Below are 16038 nucleotides of genomic sequence, written 5' to 3' on the forward strand. Positions count from 1 at the left end.
CACACCCGGGACCCCGCGCCCGTCGGGGGCAGCGCCTGCGGGGCTCCGGCCCGGCCGCGGGGCTGCTCCCGGGGCCGCGGGGGCTGAGCGGGGTCTCCGCCGGGCTGAGAGGCCGGGGCGCTGCCAGACGCCGTCGGCCGAAGCTGCCCCCGGCTCCCCGGGCCGGGCACCGCCGCGACGGGGCGGGCGGAGCCTGTGCGCGGGGAGATGCGCTGGGTGCGCAGCCGGCCGTGCCCGGGCCGCGCGGGGGATCCCGCGGGGCTGCGCCTTCCCCAGAGATTGATAAAACTCTAGGTGCGTTCAGTGAGCGGCACCCGCGCCTCCCCGCAGAGCGGGCATCCGTTCCCGGGCTGCTCCTGGTGTTTGCTCCCCCGTTTTGCTGAGGCCCGTTTTGGGGAGCTGGGCTATCCCTCACCCTCCGGGCTGGTTCCTTCCCTTCTCAAACCCCATCTTTTCCCTGATCTCTTCGGTTCTTTCTGGGGGCAGGGCACGTGCAGCTCTGTGGTGATTGTTAAAAATAGGATATGAAAGATCAGAGCGAGCACAATTTTGCGTTTCAAAGTTTGTGCTCCCCGCTGAAACTCTGAGAGCCCGGCGAGGCTCAGGAGTTAAACGGGTCCCGAATCCCCACGCACCGCCATCCGAATCCCCCCTTTCCCCCAGTTCTGTTCAGCTGCAACCTTCCCACCGTTCGGGCAGAATTCCCGGCACCTCCATCCCTTTTCCCGGCACCTCTTTTCCCCTCCCCTGCTCAAAAAAAAAAAAAAAAAAAAAAAAAAAAAGCCCGTCTCCATCCCTGTGGAAGTAGCACGGGTGGGGACACCGCTGCCCCTCAGGGCACTCCGGGGAGGGACACAGTTCTGTGCCCGGGGTCGGGCCCCCAGCACAGCCCCCGGTGCCCATGGATGGATGTCTGGATGGATGGGCAGAGCGTGGTGTCCCTGCTTCCCGCCGGGAAGGGAGAGGCCGCTCCTGGTGCTGTAGGGATGATTCCCTGCAAGCCCCTGGGGCAGTCTGGGATCTCACCGAGGCTTCAGTGCTGCTTTGGGGACAAACCAGACAGAGTTAAGCAAAGGGCTGAGAGGGACTGGTCCTGTTCGCGTCAGACCGGCCCTGTAAGCCGGGATTTGGGCATGTGGCACAAGCGGAGGGGTTTGTAGGGGTTCAGGTGCAGCACCAGAGCCTGCGGCCTCTGCTCACACCCCAGGACGCTGCGCTGGGCACCTGGGGCACAGGGAGCAGAATCCAGCGAGTGTGCCCCGGGACAGCAGCCCGGGAAGGGGGAGCCGGGGGAAAAGGACCCCGAACGCCACGGCTGCCCCAGACTCCTGCTGGAGGAGTGATGTGGAGCTTCCCTGCCGACGCGGCTGGGGCAGGCTCTTGAGGGCTGGGGCAGGTCTGGGGGCTGAGCCAGGTCCCTGCCCACTGGGACACCGCTCACCGCTACCCTGGGCGCAGAGGCATCCCTGCATCCCTGCCTGAGCCCAAGGGGAAGCACAGCCCGAGGGGAGCTGGTAGAAATGCAGCCAGCAAAACCCCTCATGGCCATTTTGCACCGAAAACACCCCAGAATTCTCCCCACATCGGGAATGTGATGTTAGGGATAAAAAGTGTCGCATAAAAGCATCCCCTCGTTTTGTTGGTGGGTGTAAAGAAGATCCTTTTGATAAGGCAGATGTCTGACCAAAAAAAAAAAAAAAAAAAAAGAGAAAGAAAAAAGAAAAAGCCCAATTTGAAACCCTCGTCGCTTATAGAATGTTTTTCTGATTTAACCCTCCATCACCTGGAGGTTCTGTGCAAAACAGGAATTCTTCCTTCCCTGTCCTGGGAAGATCAAGCTGCGGATTCCAAGTGAAGTAGTTTAAAAGCAAATTTAAAAAAAAAAAAAAAAAAAAAAAGAACAAAAAGACGTAGGAAAGGCAGCAGCAAAGCGCCAAGGAGCCAAACTCCTGGGTTTTAATTTCTTGGGGGGTGATTTTCCCCCGCTCCCTGATTACCCTCATTCCGCAGAAGGCCGCCCGGCTCGCGGGCCGTGCAGATGTTATTTCCAGGAGTGCAGATGTCATTTCCCAGCCCGGCTTGTCTCCCTGATCATAATGACATATTTGGGGCCCATTTCCACACGCGACTTGTCCTTCGCCGCGCCAGCCCGCGCCGGTGGCGGCGGCAGCGGTGTTGACCCCGGTGAGCCACAATTGACACGGAGACGGAGGCTGGTATTTTTGGGGGGGGGCGGGAGGGGCGTTTTTCAATAACCCGGTATAAATGCTAATTTATTTCTGGCCCCGAAAGCGATGGTTTCCTCGAAACGCTCGGCGGCAGGCTCTGCGGCGGCAGCTCGCTCGATTCGGCTCTCACCGATAATTTGCGGAGATTAAAAGGGGCTCGGGAGCGGAGGCTTAAGGAATTGCTTTCCAAAGACGTCGCGAGATTGGAAAAGGAACCCGAGGTTTCCAGCGCACTCTAAAACCATTTCCACGCAAAGCCCGGAATTAGGAGTCTGAAGTGGCACTGAATGGGCTGGTCACAGGCGAGGCGAGGAATTAACCCGGCGCGGGGACACCGCCGCCGCCTCTCCCCCGCCAGGGGAAGTCGAGCCCTTCCCGAGGAGCTGCGGGCTGGGATGCCCGGCAGGAATGCCCGGCGGGAATGCCCTGCGGGAGTGCCCGGCGGGAGTGCCCGGCAGGAGTGCCCGGCGGTGGCGCGGCCGCGCCAGGAGAGCTTGGGGCAGGTTTGGGGGGGTTGCCTACCCTAAAGTCAGGTTTAGGGAGGTGTTATCTCCCTCTTATCTCCCTGTCTGCCCTCAGGGTCCCCTGCCCCTCTTTCCCTGGTGATGACTGTCATGACATAATGTTTATCCTTGTCCTGCAGGTCTTCCTTACGCTGCTTTTTGGGATAACTCCCCTCCCCCCCCCCAATAAAGATATTTGTCGGGTGTCACGCACCCTTCCCGGGAATTCCTGCTTGCCGGATGGACGTGTTTTCCCGTGGGGCTCGGGGGCGGAGCGGGGACAAGCCAGCTTTCCCCCTGCTTGGGGAAGGGGACGTTTCCAGCTGCTGAGCCCCCAGGTAAGCGTCCTGTGTCCTCAGACCCAGCTGGGAGAAGTTGCTGGGATGGGAGCAGAGCCGGTTCCAGCGCGGGCAGCAGGAAGGCAGAATATCCCAGAGCTGCTGTTAAGGTTTCCCTAAGTATTGAGGTGGCAGAAAATACACTCCTGTGGCATCTCCTCCAGCTTTTCCTCGGATAAGGGAGCCCAAATATTTCTCTGGCACCGCAGCACTCCGCGCCTGGATCCCTGATCCCTGCCTGCTCCTGGCTGTCAGCGGCCTGTGCCGCCAGCTGCTTTGTGCTGGGCCCACTGCCCCCCTCCCTTTGCTGGGGCCGCGTTTTTCCACGTTGTTTTCCCGGTTTAATTTGTGGGAATAGCAAGGCCAGCTTTCCCTGTCGCTGCGGCGTGGGCAAGGGAACGCTGGGAAAACCTGGGCTCCAGAGTTATTCCCAGGTTCACATTCCCTCCAGGTGCTGCTCCTGCCTCTGGAATGGGAGCCCGTCTGCACGGCACGCAGACGTTTTCCCATGGGGTGTACCTGGCCTGGGCTGCGCTCGGCGTGGGCAGAGGGATCACCGTGGAGTTCCCGCCTGGTTCGGGGTGGAAGGCACCTAAAGGATGCCGGCACCGGATTAGGTTGCCAGGGCTCCGTCCAACCTGGTGTGGAGCACTTCCAGGGTTATCCGAGGTTTCCTGGCAGAGCTGGATTCACGCGAAGCCCCCAGACAAGCACAGGGGTTTTCCTGGGAAAGAGGGAAACTAAAAAGATGGAGAAACCTCCATTTGGGTGAGGTTCAGACATGGTGTGAGGAAGTCATGAAGTAGAGAGACTTCCTGAAGGATAATCTCCACGACCTTTGAAGTCAGAGCAATGCTCTGCATACAGTCAGGAGTAACCTCAGCGACTCGGGGCCCTGGAGCACCAAAGCGGGGAGGAATCCCCTCTTTTGGAGGAAAAATCCATCCCTCCTTTCTGTGCAACCCTGGGCAGCAGGGTTGTGTCTGATGGCTGCAGGACCCGACAGGGGAACAGGGAGTGTGTCACTTCCCAGGGATATGGAGAGCCAGGGGAGGTGGTCTGGTGGTGCAGTTGGGGGTGTGAAATGGGGATCAGCTGGGATTTAGGGATGTTTATCCCCCCGCCAGTGGCAGCTGAGGAGCAGCTTCAGGGCTTGCTCCCTGTCCCTGGAGCAGGAGGAGCCAGAGCCCAGACATGGCAGAGGTGGGATAAACCCAGGATAAACCTGTGGGAGCTGAGGTTCTGCTGTGGGATTGTCCCGAGACAGGGCCTGGCCAAGGGCCCCTCATGCTCCTGGACTTCTCCAGCCCTCCCAGAGCATCCACAGGCAGATGTCGACTCCTCCTGGCCCTGCTGGGTCCGGCCAGCAGCTCCAGCCCGTGCAGGGCTGGGAAAAACGGGGTGGGCATCCTTGAAATGTGACGGAGGGACCCGGGGAGCTGCAGCGCAGCATCCTGTGGTTTGTGGGACGGCCTGGTGTGGAGGCGATCCAGATCCCGGGTGGGGGATGGCCGGAGCTGGGAATAACAAGACCGGGTCAGGAGGAGTCGGTTAAAGCGGATTTATGAAGGATGTGACCCAGAGGGAGACGAGTGGTTCTGCTCTCAAACGAGCTCGCGGAGTGGGAGGCACCTCCCAGGCTGCCTCCCCAGAAATCCCTGTCACTGTAGCCACCTTTGTCCGGATCCAAAGCTGCTCCACAGGGAAAGTCCCTCTGGGCCGTGGCAGGCGGGATGGGTGTCCTGCTGATGCCTTCCCAGTGCCGGGAACTGGCCGCTCCATCCCGTGCAGAACTCTGCGGTGCGTGGTCCCTCGCGACTGATGGACATAACCGAGCCCACCGAGTTTTGGGGCTCTCGCCTGCAGGAGTCAGGGAGAATCCCTGGAAACATCCCGTTGCTGAAGTACTGGAACGCGGCCCTCCTGGAAAAGCAGCGGAGAAGTTTCCCGCTCCGAACAAAGCCCCCGAGCAGATGTTGGAAAGGTGCTGGTCTCTTCCAGATGCTGTTAATGCAAGACTTCTCTAGGTTAAAGAAAGAGGAAGCTGAAGTTAAGGACCTTCTCCCGCCTGCCGCGCGTTTTCTCCTGCTCAAGGCCATCCCTCTTCCCACAGCCCGGGCTCCTGCTCCGGCTCATTGTTCGCTGCCGGCGCTGCCGTGCCGGCGCTGACCCGCCGGTGTCACGGCTCCCCGGCGCTGTTTGTCACCATGGAGTTGGCTCTGCGGGGCAGGAGCGGCGCTCCCATCGCCCACACCGGGCTCAGGCAGCGGCGCTGCCTTCCCCGCCCGGCACAGCCCGGCGCTGGCTCCGGGGCCATCCCGAATGGATGCAGGGCTGTGGGCCTTCGTCCCTCGCTGTGCTCTTTCTCTCCTGAAGGTCTCCCGCGGGCGGACGGGGAAGGGAGTGGGAGCTGAGGGAGCCGAGGATGGGAGGAGGCACGGATGCCTTTAAGTCGTCCCTCTTATTTTCCTGCAGGAATCTGCCCCGCTCCGGAGGCAGGGTTTGAGGTGTCCCGTGGGGAGCTGTCCCCTGCTGGGCTCCAGGTGTGCGGGATACAATTCCCAGTGCCCGCCAGCGCTGGCAACGTCTGCTCAGGGAACCAGGGTGGGGCCGAGAGTTTTCTCGGGGAGTTCTCGGGATTTGGCTCTTGCCAGGAGCCAGCCTTGACGGTTTTGTTTGGTTTGTTCTTAATTTGTGTGGCAGGGCTGGTGCTGGGCTTGCCCCAGGCCCGACCCCTGCTCTGCCTGCCTCGGTGTAGGGGGAAGCTGGCGACTCCGTGCTGCTGGGCCCCTTTTCCACCCCCGGGGAAGGAATTGCTGCCCGTGGGAGGCGAGCGACAGCTCCGGGTCTCTGTGCCAAGCACACCCCTGTCCCCGCCGCGAGGGCGGTGTGGGAGGGGCCGGGAGCGGCCTCGTGGCCACCGGCGGGGTCATCCTCACCAAAACCACGCCAGCGGAAGGTGCCGAAGGATGGGGAGCGCTGGGATGGATGTTGTCCCTGGAAAAGAGCAGGGCCTTGGGGCTGGGCGCTCCCCGCGGCGGGACGGGGACGATCCCGGCCTGGCGCGGGCTTGTCCCTGCCCAGCTCCACAGGGGGACGCGACGGGCTACTCCTCATTTCTCCGGGATTCCAGCTGAGCTTCCCGCAGCCTGGGGCTCTGTGGTGTGGATCCCAGAACCACCGAGGCTGGAAAATCCCTCCCAGCCCATCGAGTCCAAGCTGTGCCCGGTCCCACCTCGTCCCCAGCCCGGAGCACTGAGCGCCACCTCCAGCCCTTCCTTGGACACTCCAGGCATGGGGACTCCAAACCTCCCCGGGCACTTCCAAAGGGCCTGACCGCCCTTTCCATGAAGGCATTCCCGCTGCTGCCCAGGCCGGGTGTCCCCCAGTGCCTGGCCCACGGAATGCCCGCGCCCCGCCCCGCTGGAATACCGGCGGCACCTCGGCCGTGCTCGTTCTGGCGTTAAACCGCTAATTAATTATGACATTTGTGCTGCCGCTGCCTCGTTCTGCGCCGCGGCTCTGCAGAGCCCGGCAGGCAGTTAATTAGCTCTCTCTATGCAAAGGATACTGGGGAGAAATAATTGCTTGAGGGATCGTCACGGCCTTCCCTCGGCAAGGCCCTACCTACGAGCCTGCCGGAGCCGCGCTCCGAGAGGTGCCTCTGTCAAAGGGCAATCCTCTGGAAGAGAGATTTGAAGGAAAAGGTTATCTGGGAGATGGCGGCTCGCCGGGTGTTATTTAGTGCTCCTAAGTCCAAGGGAAATCAATTATCTAAACAACTCCCGTCGGGGAATGGGTTTCTTTATTCTTTTCTAAATACGTGCTCTTTGCCTGCGCGGGGATGTGTGCAGCCAGCGGGCCTGAGAGCGAGGGAGGAGCCCCGGCCTCCCGCGGCCGCTGCCTGGCCAAGCCCAGGGGCTTCCCCACCTCCCCGGCCACAGACCTGCCAAACCCTTCCAGGGCCTTCACTGGAAGCGCTCCCGGGGTGGTGCTTATGGTGCCTTGCACCTGTGGGCAGATCTCGGTGCTTTTGGGGGGGGGCATTTGTCCCCAGGGCCCCCCTCGGAGGGTTTGGCAGCTCATCCCTCTGGAGCAGGACCCCGGGGAAGCTGCTCCTCTGCTTTCCCCATGTTTGCTACTGCTGGAACAAGGGGCTCGTTCAGGTGCCTTCAATCCCGAACCATTCCACGGCTCTAATCCAGGTTTGGGTTTTTTTCCCCAGCACACCAGGCACTGCTCTCCCCATTTTGTGCCTTCTCTGACAAGGATGGGCCCGTGACCAGCGCGGGCTCGTCGGGATGAAAGGCGGGTTTTTATCTGGGGGCCGACAGAGGCGACGAGGACACCGGGATAATGAAAGTGGTGTTTGTGCCTGCGGGGATGAACAGGAATTTTCTTAGCCAGATTGGAACCTCCGGCAGGTAACCTGCCCCCCGCTCCCCCTGCGAGGAAGTTGTTTTATTAGCAGACAGTTCCACGGTGAGGCTGCCACAGGAGCGGTGCGGTAATGGAGTTGACATCTATATAATGGAGTTGACATTTTATTCAAAAGGGAGAAGAAAAAGCCTTTAACAAACAGGGGTCCCCCCCTCCCCCTGCCTTTCTTCCCGTGCTTCGCTGCCATCGATCGCGTCGAGCCGCACAAACTTTGAGCGGCCGCCCGTGCTGGCAATCTAATAAAATTCCGTGCAGCGGTGGGTGCTTCAGGGACGGGGGGATAATCAGCCTGCTGGGAACCTCAACTTGGCTGAGGAATCAAGGCAGGGCCTTTGTTCGGCAGCGGAGCGCCACGATCCGAGCCGGCTGCTGGCAGCACGCACGTGGCAACGCCACACGCTGGGTCCCAGCGGGCGCTGGATGCTTCTGGGATCGGGATCTCTTCCTGGAGGATGGGGATTGCTGTCCAGACCACCTCGGGGACGGACGGCTGCTGCTGCCGCCAGTTCTGGGGTGGTTTGGGTTGGAAAGGAAACCCCTCCCGTGCCATCAGGGTCCATCAGGGCAGGTTTGGGACAGGAGGGACAACCAGGCCCAGCTGGGCTTGCGGAGGCGACGGAAGAGGCCAGAACCGGGGGCCCAGAAGGATCCCTGAGGGAAAACACCAGCTCCCAGCTCCCAAAGTGCTCCGGGGAAGGAGAACATTCTTGATTAGCTCAAGTCGAAAGTCCCTTGGTGGCACCTTCCCCCAGTGTGTGATTTCAGTCACACGTCTCCTCTTCCCCCTCCTGACGGCCCGGTTGCTGCAGCCCGGTTGACATTTGTGTTCCTGATGTAATAACCAGGTGCTAAAACACCGAGATTACACTTGGATCAACACATTTGGTTCTTAAACCCCGAAAGTAATTATCTTTTCTCATCTACAGTGGATGGAAATATTATTCCGTTAAGCGGCTCCGAGCGGTGTCACCATTGCCATGGCTCCGTGGACCCTAACCTCAGGTTTTCCCCCCCTGGCTGGAAACTTTCTGGGGAGCTCTGGGTGATCCTGGAGAGTTTGCAGGTGGGAACTGCCTCAAGTAGAATGAAGGTGCTCAAAACCGGGCCTTGAGCATCTCCAGGGATGGACACCTGCAAAAATCACCGTTAAATTCGTCTGGGTTTTCCTTGCAGGAAAACATGTTGCTGGAGCCTGAGCCAGTGAGCGCTCTCCATCTCCCGGTGCAGCTGGCTCGGATCCCTGCAGAGCAGGGCCGCGCCCAGGGCCGCTCGGGCACCCTTTGGAAGGCATTCCCGGGGAAGAAATTGATCGGGAAGTCAGGAGCGGCTTCAGCTCGGGGCTGGGAACCCTTGGGAGAGCTCTGGCCACAATTAAGTGCCTAATGAGGAGAGAGTGGTGATTTCCCAAGTGCAGAGCCACAGATGGGAAGGGAAGGCGTCTCTGTGGCAATTCAGATCCGTCCTGCTCGGAGCCTGGGAATGGCCTTGTGGAGTGACTTCTGTTGCACCGTGGATGCTGGGAATTGTCAGGAACACAAACCTCGGTTCCTCAGGCGCCGCTCAAGGAGTAAGACTGCTCCTCCCGTGCCTCCGTGGCTCGCTGCATCCTCTCCTGCTGGCACTGCTGTCCCCCCTTTGGAATAACAGTTGAAATTGTCTCTTCCCCAGGTGCTGGCTGGAGACCCCACGCAAGTGTTCCAAGGACAAGAGGCTTTCCAGGCAGTTTTCTGGATGCAGAGCCGCCTGAGGAAGGTGCTGGTCCCCCGGGAGGCTGCTCTGGGGCGCCTGCCCTGCTGCTCTGTGTTGTTTTGTGTTCCTCCTCTGTGCCTCTGTGGGTGTGGGCTGGACCGATGTTCTCCCTGCTCCCGTTTTTCCCTCCCCGGGAGCCACTCCATGCCCGAGCTGGGCCAAACCCGGCTCCCTGTGTGCCTTCTCTGCTCCCACCCTCCCTAACCCCAGAGTTTCCAGGGCAGATCTGGGAGGCACTTGGTGCCCTCTCCGCCCGTTTCCCCCTCGGTTACAGACGACGCTGTCCAGGTTTGCTGGTGGTGTTTTTCTGTTTCACCGCCTCTGCGGCCTCTCGGAACTCCTTGTTCCACCTCCAAACGCTGATGAACACGGAGCCTGTCACCGCCAGCCTGGCTTATCCTCCTTGGAGCACCTGAGTCAGAGCCTCCTGAGGGCGCTGGGAGTTCTTCCAGTGGATCTCGACTCGGGGCTCCTCCAGGCTGGCGCTAGCTTTGATGGGCTCGGAGAGCGGCACAGGCGGCACAATGGGATCCTCTCGAGCCCTCCGGGAGCTGTACCGAGATGCTGAAGTCATCCCAAATAAACGCAGGTGGAACCCTTGTCGTTGTAGGGTGGCGTCTGAAGGGGCACAGGCACAGCTCTGACTGCGATTGCTTCCTGAGCGTGGGCGGCTCAGGAGGCGGAGGGAGCCTGGAGTGGTGGGAGTTATTCCTTGAAATCCGGTGATACGGACAAACGACGTGTCCGAGCAGGTAGCCGGGATAGTTCTAGAGATTTGGGAGCACCGCCGCGGTGTCCATCCCCGAAGGTCCCTAAGGCAGCCGCTGGAGGAGTCGAGGGTGGCTTTTCCCCGCTGCTGCCTCCCCCGCTGCAGCCAGGCGGGGCGGATTGAATCTCTCCTCGCACACGGCCGAGCCAGAACAAGCATCGTGCCGTGGCTGAGCGGCAGCCCAGACAGAGGCGGGCGTCCCGCGGGCCGAGGCAGGAAGCCTCGGGCTGCAGACCCCGAGGCGCGCTAATTTAATTTGATTGTGTGTTTGACGGCTGACTGCAGCGGCCGTGAGGCGCTGACGGCGAGGAGAAAAGCTGCTGCTTGGCCTTAAAACCGAGCCAGGGAGAGCAGAGGCCGAGTATTTAGGGGCATCGCTGCTGCTCGCACGGGGCACGGGAGAGGTCCCAGCTATCCCTGCTGGTGGCCGGGGGCAGGACACGTGTGGAATTCTCCCTGCCTGGTGATTAATGGTTGTCACCAGCTAGGGAGCAGGGGAGCAGCAAAGCTCCTCAGCTCCCCCGTGGCTGAGCTGGAGCGGGAAAGCCCCACGCCCAGGTAGGTGCTGCTCCCTCAGGGTGTGAGCAGAGCCTGGCTTTGGAACAACGGGGTGGAGTTAAACAGGGATTGCCCCCGGATTCCCGCTCGAACCCCGGCACACTGGCAGCAGCCACGTGGAAAATCCGGGCTAATTCATCGTTTTCTTTATGCCAGTGGTAAAACCCCGACGATGTGTCCGGCCAGACGGCTTCAGGCACGCCGCCGAGCTGATTTATCCCTTTACAGGTGCCGGGGGATCCGGGAGAAAACCCCCACATTTTCCAAAGTCAGAGTCTCCCAAAGGCAAACGAGGTGAGCCGGTGCCCCTGGATCAGCTGGAGGGGCCCCCCCACACACACCCACCAGGATGGACGGATGGACCGATGTGTTCCAGAGGGGCTTTGGACGGGCCAGATTCCAGGCAGGTCTCTGTCAGGCGGGACCTGACACAGCGCTGGGGCTGCTCTTCCACAGCCAGGCGTTTATTATTGGTTTGTCACTCGTGGGTTGCAAACCCTGGGCTCGAGAGGAAGGGAGGAGAATAAAAATTTGTCCTGAGTGCCCTGGACTGCACCGGGGCAAAATGAGTTCCGGTAGTCCCATTCCTCTGACTTTATAGGTGCACTGCGTGATCCATTTAGTGATTTATTTGTCCCAAGACTTTTTATGTGAAGGGAGTTTGGAGTTCCTGTGTGTGGGATGCTCCAGGATGCCCCAGGAAGGGATTGGGCGTGCACTGAGTGACCATTGCTCCGCCTCTCCCTCTCTCCCTCCCTCCCTCCTCACCACAATCAGCTCGGCTTTGCTCTTGGATGGCTCTGGGCTGAGTTTCATTTTGGCCTCTTCCAGAAACCCTCAAGAGAACCAAACTACAAAAAGCTGGGGATGTTTCCAGTGCCTGTTCTCCCGGTAACGCGGAGTTTTAAGTGGCCTCGCTTGAGAGGCATCGATCTCTGTGCTGCCTGAACCCCTCAGCAAACAGCTGCCACCCCAAGTCACCGCTAACACCGGCACCGAATTCCCTTTTGTCCGGGGTTCTCATCCAGCTGTTCCCTAACTCTGAGAGGGACGTGGAAGGCGAGTCCTGCCTTCATCCCTCGCTCCCGCGGGCCAGGAGGCAGTTCTGCCCTTTAAGGCCTTTGGGTATTTGGTGTGTTTAGGACTTGCAGGAGGGGTTTCCATCCTGGCTGCGGTGTGGCGGGAGGAGCTGGGTAAGATGCCTGGCACCGCCAGCACTTCCCACAGGTGTGGAAATCCACGGATCTAGCACAGACGAGAGCACACGGATTGGGACGGTCCCGATGGACGAGCACCCGCGGGGCCGCGGATCCGTGAGGGTGGAGAGGGCAGCAGGGAATTCCCGACACCGTCCCCTGGGAGGAGCTGAGGCGGCACGAGGGAGGGCTGGGGTGGTGGCCCCTGCGTCTGGGGGTTACGTCCGAAATCACTGCCGAGCCCTTCCCTTCCTCACCTGTGACAGGGCTGGTGCGCAGCCAGGGCCTCTCTGCCTGCTGGGGGAGTCCCAAACCCCTCTGGATGCACGCAGGGCAGCATCTCCTGCCTTAGGGCAGAGCAAGGCCAGCTTAGGAGCCACTGGGTTAGTCCTGGGATCCTCCATGGGCCGTGCCCCGCACCTGCCTCAGCCACGGGGCCCCGAACCCCTTTAGCTGGGTTGCAGTGGGATTTTGGGAACACGCCTGGGGAAAGAACCTCAGGGGTCGCCTCCCCGCAGCTCTGTCTGAAATTGTTCAGGCTGATCCCTGCCAGGCCCTCGGAATTCATCACATTCCTGCTCCAAAGGGGAGGAGCAGGATGAGCAGAGCCCTGGGCCTGGGCTGCTGCAGCCCCGGGGAGCGCCTGCCCTCCGCAGGGGCTGCACGAGGGAGGGTTGGGAGCTTGGGTTACCTGTGGTGCCCAGAGCTCCCCCGTGGTGTGGCAGAGGACGGAGACGCATCCCGAAGATATGAGGGGTTTAAGGCCATTTGCACCGAAAGTTCACCACTCGGTCTGATTTTGGGTTATCCTGAGTGGTGCTTTATCCCCTTGAGGAGTCAGTGACTTTTTGTGGGAGAACTCTGACTGAAGAGGGGGGAAATAATGACGGGATAACAGCCGGGAAGTTCCACGATGGGGGGAGATCTTCCAGGGACTTTTGTTTTTGGACTCTGGCACAACCAGAGATGAACTCTTTTCCTCCAGGCCCCTCTCCCCTGCAGGGTGTGTGTGTGGGGCGGGAGGAGCAGCTCCATTCCTGCACGTCCAGAGACACAACCACTTCTTAGAGCTGTTTTATTTTCCCTGGAGCTGTTGAGCCTGCTCGGCCAGACCCGATTTGAGGCGGCAACAGAGCAATTCGACACAATTTATTTCTTGTGGTTTTTATCTCGTGGAGAACTTTCCCCCCGGACTGGGGCTAAATCCCACGGAACGCAGCAGATTCCGAGGCGGGAGCAAGGCACTCTGCTTGTCCAAGCGAACCTGGAGCTACTCCAGGCAGGTTTGTCTGAGCTCCAGGATTTTTCCAGCAGATCTGGGATGTTTCATACCAAGAGCATGGACGCCACTCCCCGTGGTTAAATCCCAAATACACCCGTGGAACTCGGGGGCACTGCAGGAACCCCACTCAAACTGCCCAAAGCTTTGTACGACCCAATAAAATACGTTCAGATTTTGATTTTTGTGGCTGGTGAGACTTGCGGGGCCTGCGGGGTTCTCTGAGCCTGCTGGCTGTTTAAATTTCGGGGAGGGAGAGGAGGTGGCGACAACCTGCACCAGCCACGGGCAGGAGAGGGAAAGAGGCAAAGAGGGAGAGAGGGAGAGAGGGAGAGGGGAACGGAGGGAGGCTGCTGCCTGCAGGGGCCGCGGGGTGCTCAAGGGAGGGGTCTCTCCCGCGTCTCTCTCATCGGAGAGTTCCCGATTCTCTACGTAATTAACCGCTGATTACCGGTACCGTGCGAAATGCCGCAAATTCGCCAGCACCGAGTTAAACCCAAAATTCCCTGAGGCGTCCCCTGGTGAGGGAGAAGCACAGGTACCCCGTGCCGTGCCCAGGTGCCTCGTTCCCTCTGGGTGTGCAGGCTGCACCGTCCCCAGTGTCCCCAGTGTCCCCAGTGTCCCCAGTGTCCCCGGTGTCCCCGGTGTCCCCAGTGCAGGGAGGCAGCTGCCACCGCCCCTGTGGCTCCCTGTGGGGCGGGAGCGCCGGGAAGAGGCCGTGGCTGCGCTGCCCCATCCTCTCCAGCCCTCCGGAATCCCACGCTGTCCTCGCCGTCGGTTTGGTTGTTCTCCCGGTGTGGAAAAGGCAACTGAGCACCAAACCCTGCCCGGGCTCTGGGGACGCCCTGTTTGCACCAAAGGCGGGGTCCTGGGGCTTGGGGGGCTGCCGGGGGCAGGAGGGGTGGCACGAGTCCCTGCTGCCGCCGTGTCCTGCCCCCCGCGGGGATCAGGGGCCAGATCTCGTCACGCCCCGAGCTCCGCGCTGGATTTCAAAGCGATGCCCCCGGCCCCGCCGGTTTAGGGCCGAGGCCGCTCCTCCCGCAGCGGGGCCAGGAGGCGCTGGGGGGGAGCGGGGGGGGGCTGTCCCCTGCCCCCCGGGGCTCTCCCCATCCCTGTCCCGGCCCGTCCCCCCTCTCCGTGTCGGGACCCCCGGGGGCGGGCCCGACGGCGTGTCCCTTATCCGGCAGCGCCGCCGCGCGGCCATCCCGGCGGGGCAGGGGGGCGGGGAGGGGTGGTGGATTTGGGGACAGGGTCCCCAGAGCCTCGGGGCTCCCCCCCTCTGCCATGCCCGGGGGCGCGGAGGGGCAGCGCAGCCTCCGGCCCGTCCAGCGCCGGGCTCCGCGGGGCTCTGCTGCCTCCCCGCGGCCGCTCCGCGGGCTCGGGGGGCCGCGGAAAACACGGCCCTCGGTAGGAAAACCAACCCCATCCCCTTGTGTAGAGCGAAAAACCCCTCCGGGGGTGCTTTTCGGGGAGGTCGGGGGTCGCTGTTTGCGGGGCAGCCCGCGCCCAGGGTCGCGTCTCGCCGCTCCAGCGCCGTCGCGGGGCTCCCCCTGCAGCCCTTCCGCCCCCGCCGGCTCCTTAATGAACCCCGCCGAGGATTGCCCTCGTGCTCGGTAAATATTGGCTCAGCTTCCCCTTGAGCGGCTCCTCGAGCAGCCCCGAAAAACCCACAGCGCTGCCGCCTAAGCCCTACGGTCAACAGGGGACGGGGGGAAGCCACCGCCGGGCTCGGGGGCTCCCGCCCCGCACGGGGGCCCCGCGGCGTCCCGGAGATCCGGCCGGGCGAGAAAACCGGGAGAGGGGGGGAAAGGAAAGGGAGCGCGGCCTGAAGCTCGGGCTGGGCTCCCACCGCCCGCGGCTGCCCCGGATCGCGACCCGCGGGCCGTGGGGCGACCCAACCCCGTCCCGGCGGCCGAGAGGGGCTGCCCGGGGGCCGGGGGCTCTCCGGGGCTGCGGGGGGGGGCGGAGGGGCCGGACCCCGCCCCGGGGAGCCTCGTCCGGGACCCCGGAGCCGCTGCGGGCACCGCAAGGATCCCGCGCAGCGCTGCGCGGCCCCCGCCCCGCCTGGGGCGCGGAGGGTGCCCGGGCTGCGGGCTGCTCCCCGCGCTCTTCCTCCTTGCCCCGCTATTTCCTTTCCCCCCGTTATTTTTCTTTTCCTGCTTTCTCAGGTTCTTTTTTCTTCCTTCGTGTTTTCTTCTTTTGTTTTGTTACCTTTTTCTTTTTCCTCTCTTCTTTTTTTGTTCCTTTTCTTTTTCGTTATCTCTTTTTCCTTTTCCCTTTAATTTTTCTATTTCATTTCCCCTTTTCTTTTTCTTTTTTCCCCTATCCATCTTTTTTTCCTTTTTAAATTTCTTCTTTCTCTCTTCATTTTCACCCCCGTTTTCGTTATTTCCCCCCTTTTTCTTTCCTTTTTTTTTTTTTGGTTAATTATTTTATCCCCCCAATTTTATTTTTTTTTCCCTTTTAAATTTCTCTCCCTCCCTCTCCCTCCCTCTCTCCCTCCCTCTCTCCCTCCCTCCCTCGGCCGGCCCGCCTTGCACAACCAGGAGCGCGGACAAGAAAGGGCCGTTTCTCCGGGGGGCAGCGGGACGTGCCAGCCGGGCTGGCGGTACGGCCGGGCCGCGCAGGGAGGCGGCAGCTGCAGCCCAGCCCGCCCTCAATGCAGCCTTGTTCTGCCCCGGCCTCCGCGCCGCAGCGCGGCCGCGCAGCGCAGCTCCGCGGGCTCCTGCGGGGGGACGCGCTCGGGGCTTTTAGTGCGGGGGGGGAGGATTTCCTGTGAAATGAGAGAGAAACTTGTCAGCAGGGACGGGAGAAGAGGAGAGTCTCTGTTGGCCTTCAAAGGGAGAGCAGAGAGGGAGGGGAAGAGAGCGGGATTCTTTTTCCTTGCGCCCCCGGGGTGGTGGCCCCCCCGGGGTTTTTTTTTTTGTGGGGGTTTTTTTTTTTTTTTTTTTTTTTCCAGAATAGATATAGCACGAATT

At 61.3% G+C, this 16038-nt stretch overlaps 1 long non-coding RNA gene across 1 annotated transcript in view; it reads left to right on the forward strand.

Annotated features, from left to right (window-relative positions):
* The first annotated feature begins 14456 nt into the window (after positions 1-14456).
* Positions 14457-16038, forward strand: part of LOC121669668 — an 8046-nt gene continuing 6464 nt past the window's right edge. Inside the window, exon 1 of the long non-coding RNA XR_006017843.1 lies at positions 14457-14673. This is a non-coding gene — a long non-coding RNA (uncharacterized LOC121669668). The remainder of the gene's footprint in view (positions 14674-16038) is intronic.

Source organism: Corvus kubaryi, unplaced genomic scaffold, assembly GCF_017639235.1.
Source record: "Corvus kubaryi isolate FWS band 111438036 unplaced genomic scaffold, C.kubaryi_AGA036_p1.0 37393, whole genome shotgun sequence".
Classification (NCBI taxonomy): domain Eukaryota; kingdom Metazoa; phylum Chordata; class Aves; order Passeriformes; family Corvidae; genus Corvus; species Corvus kubaryi.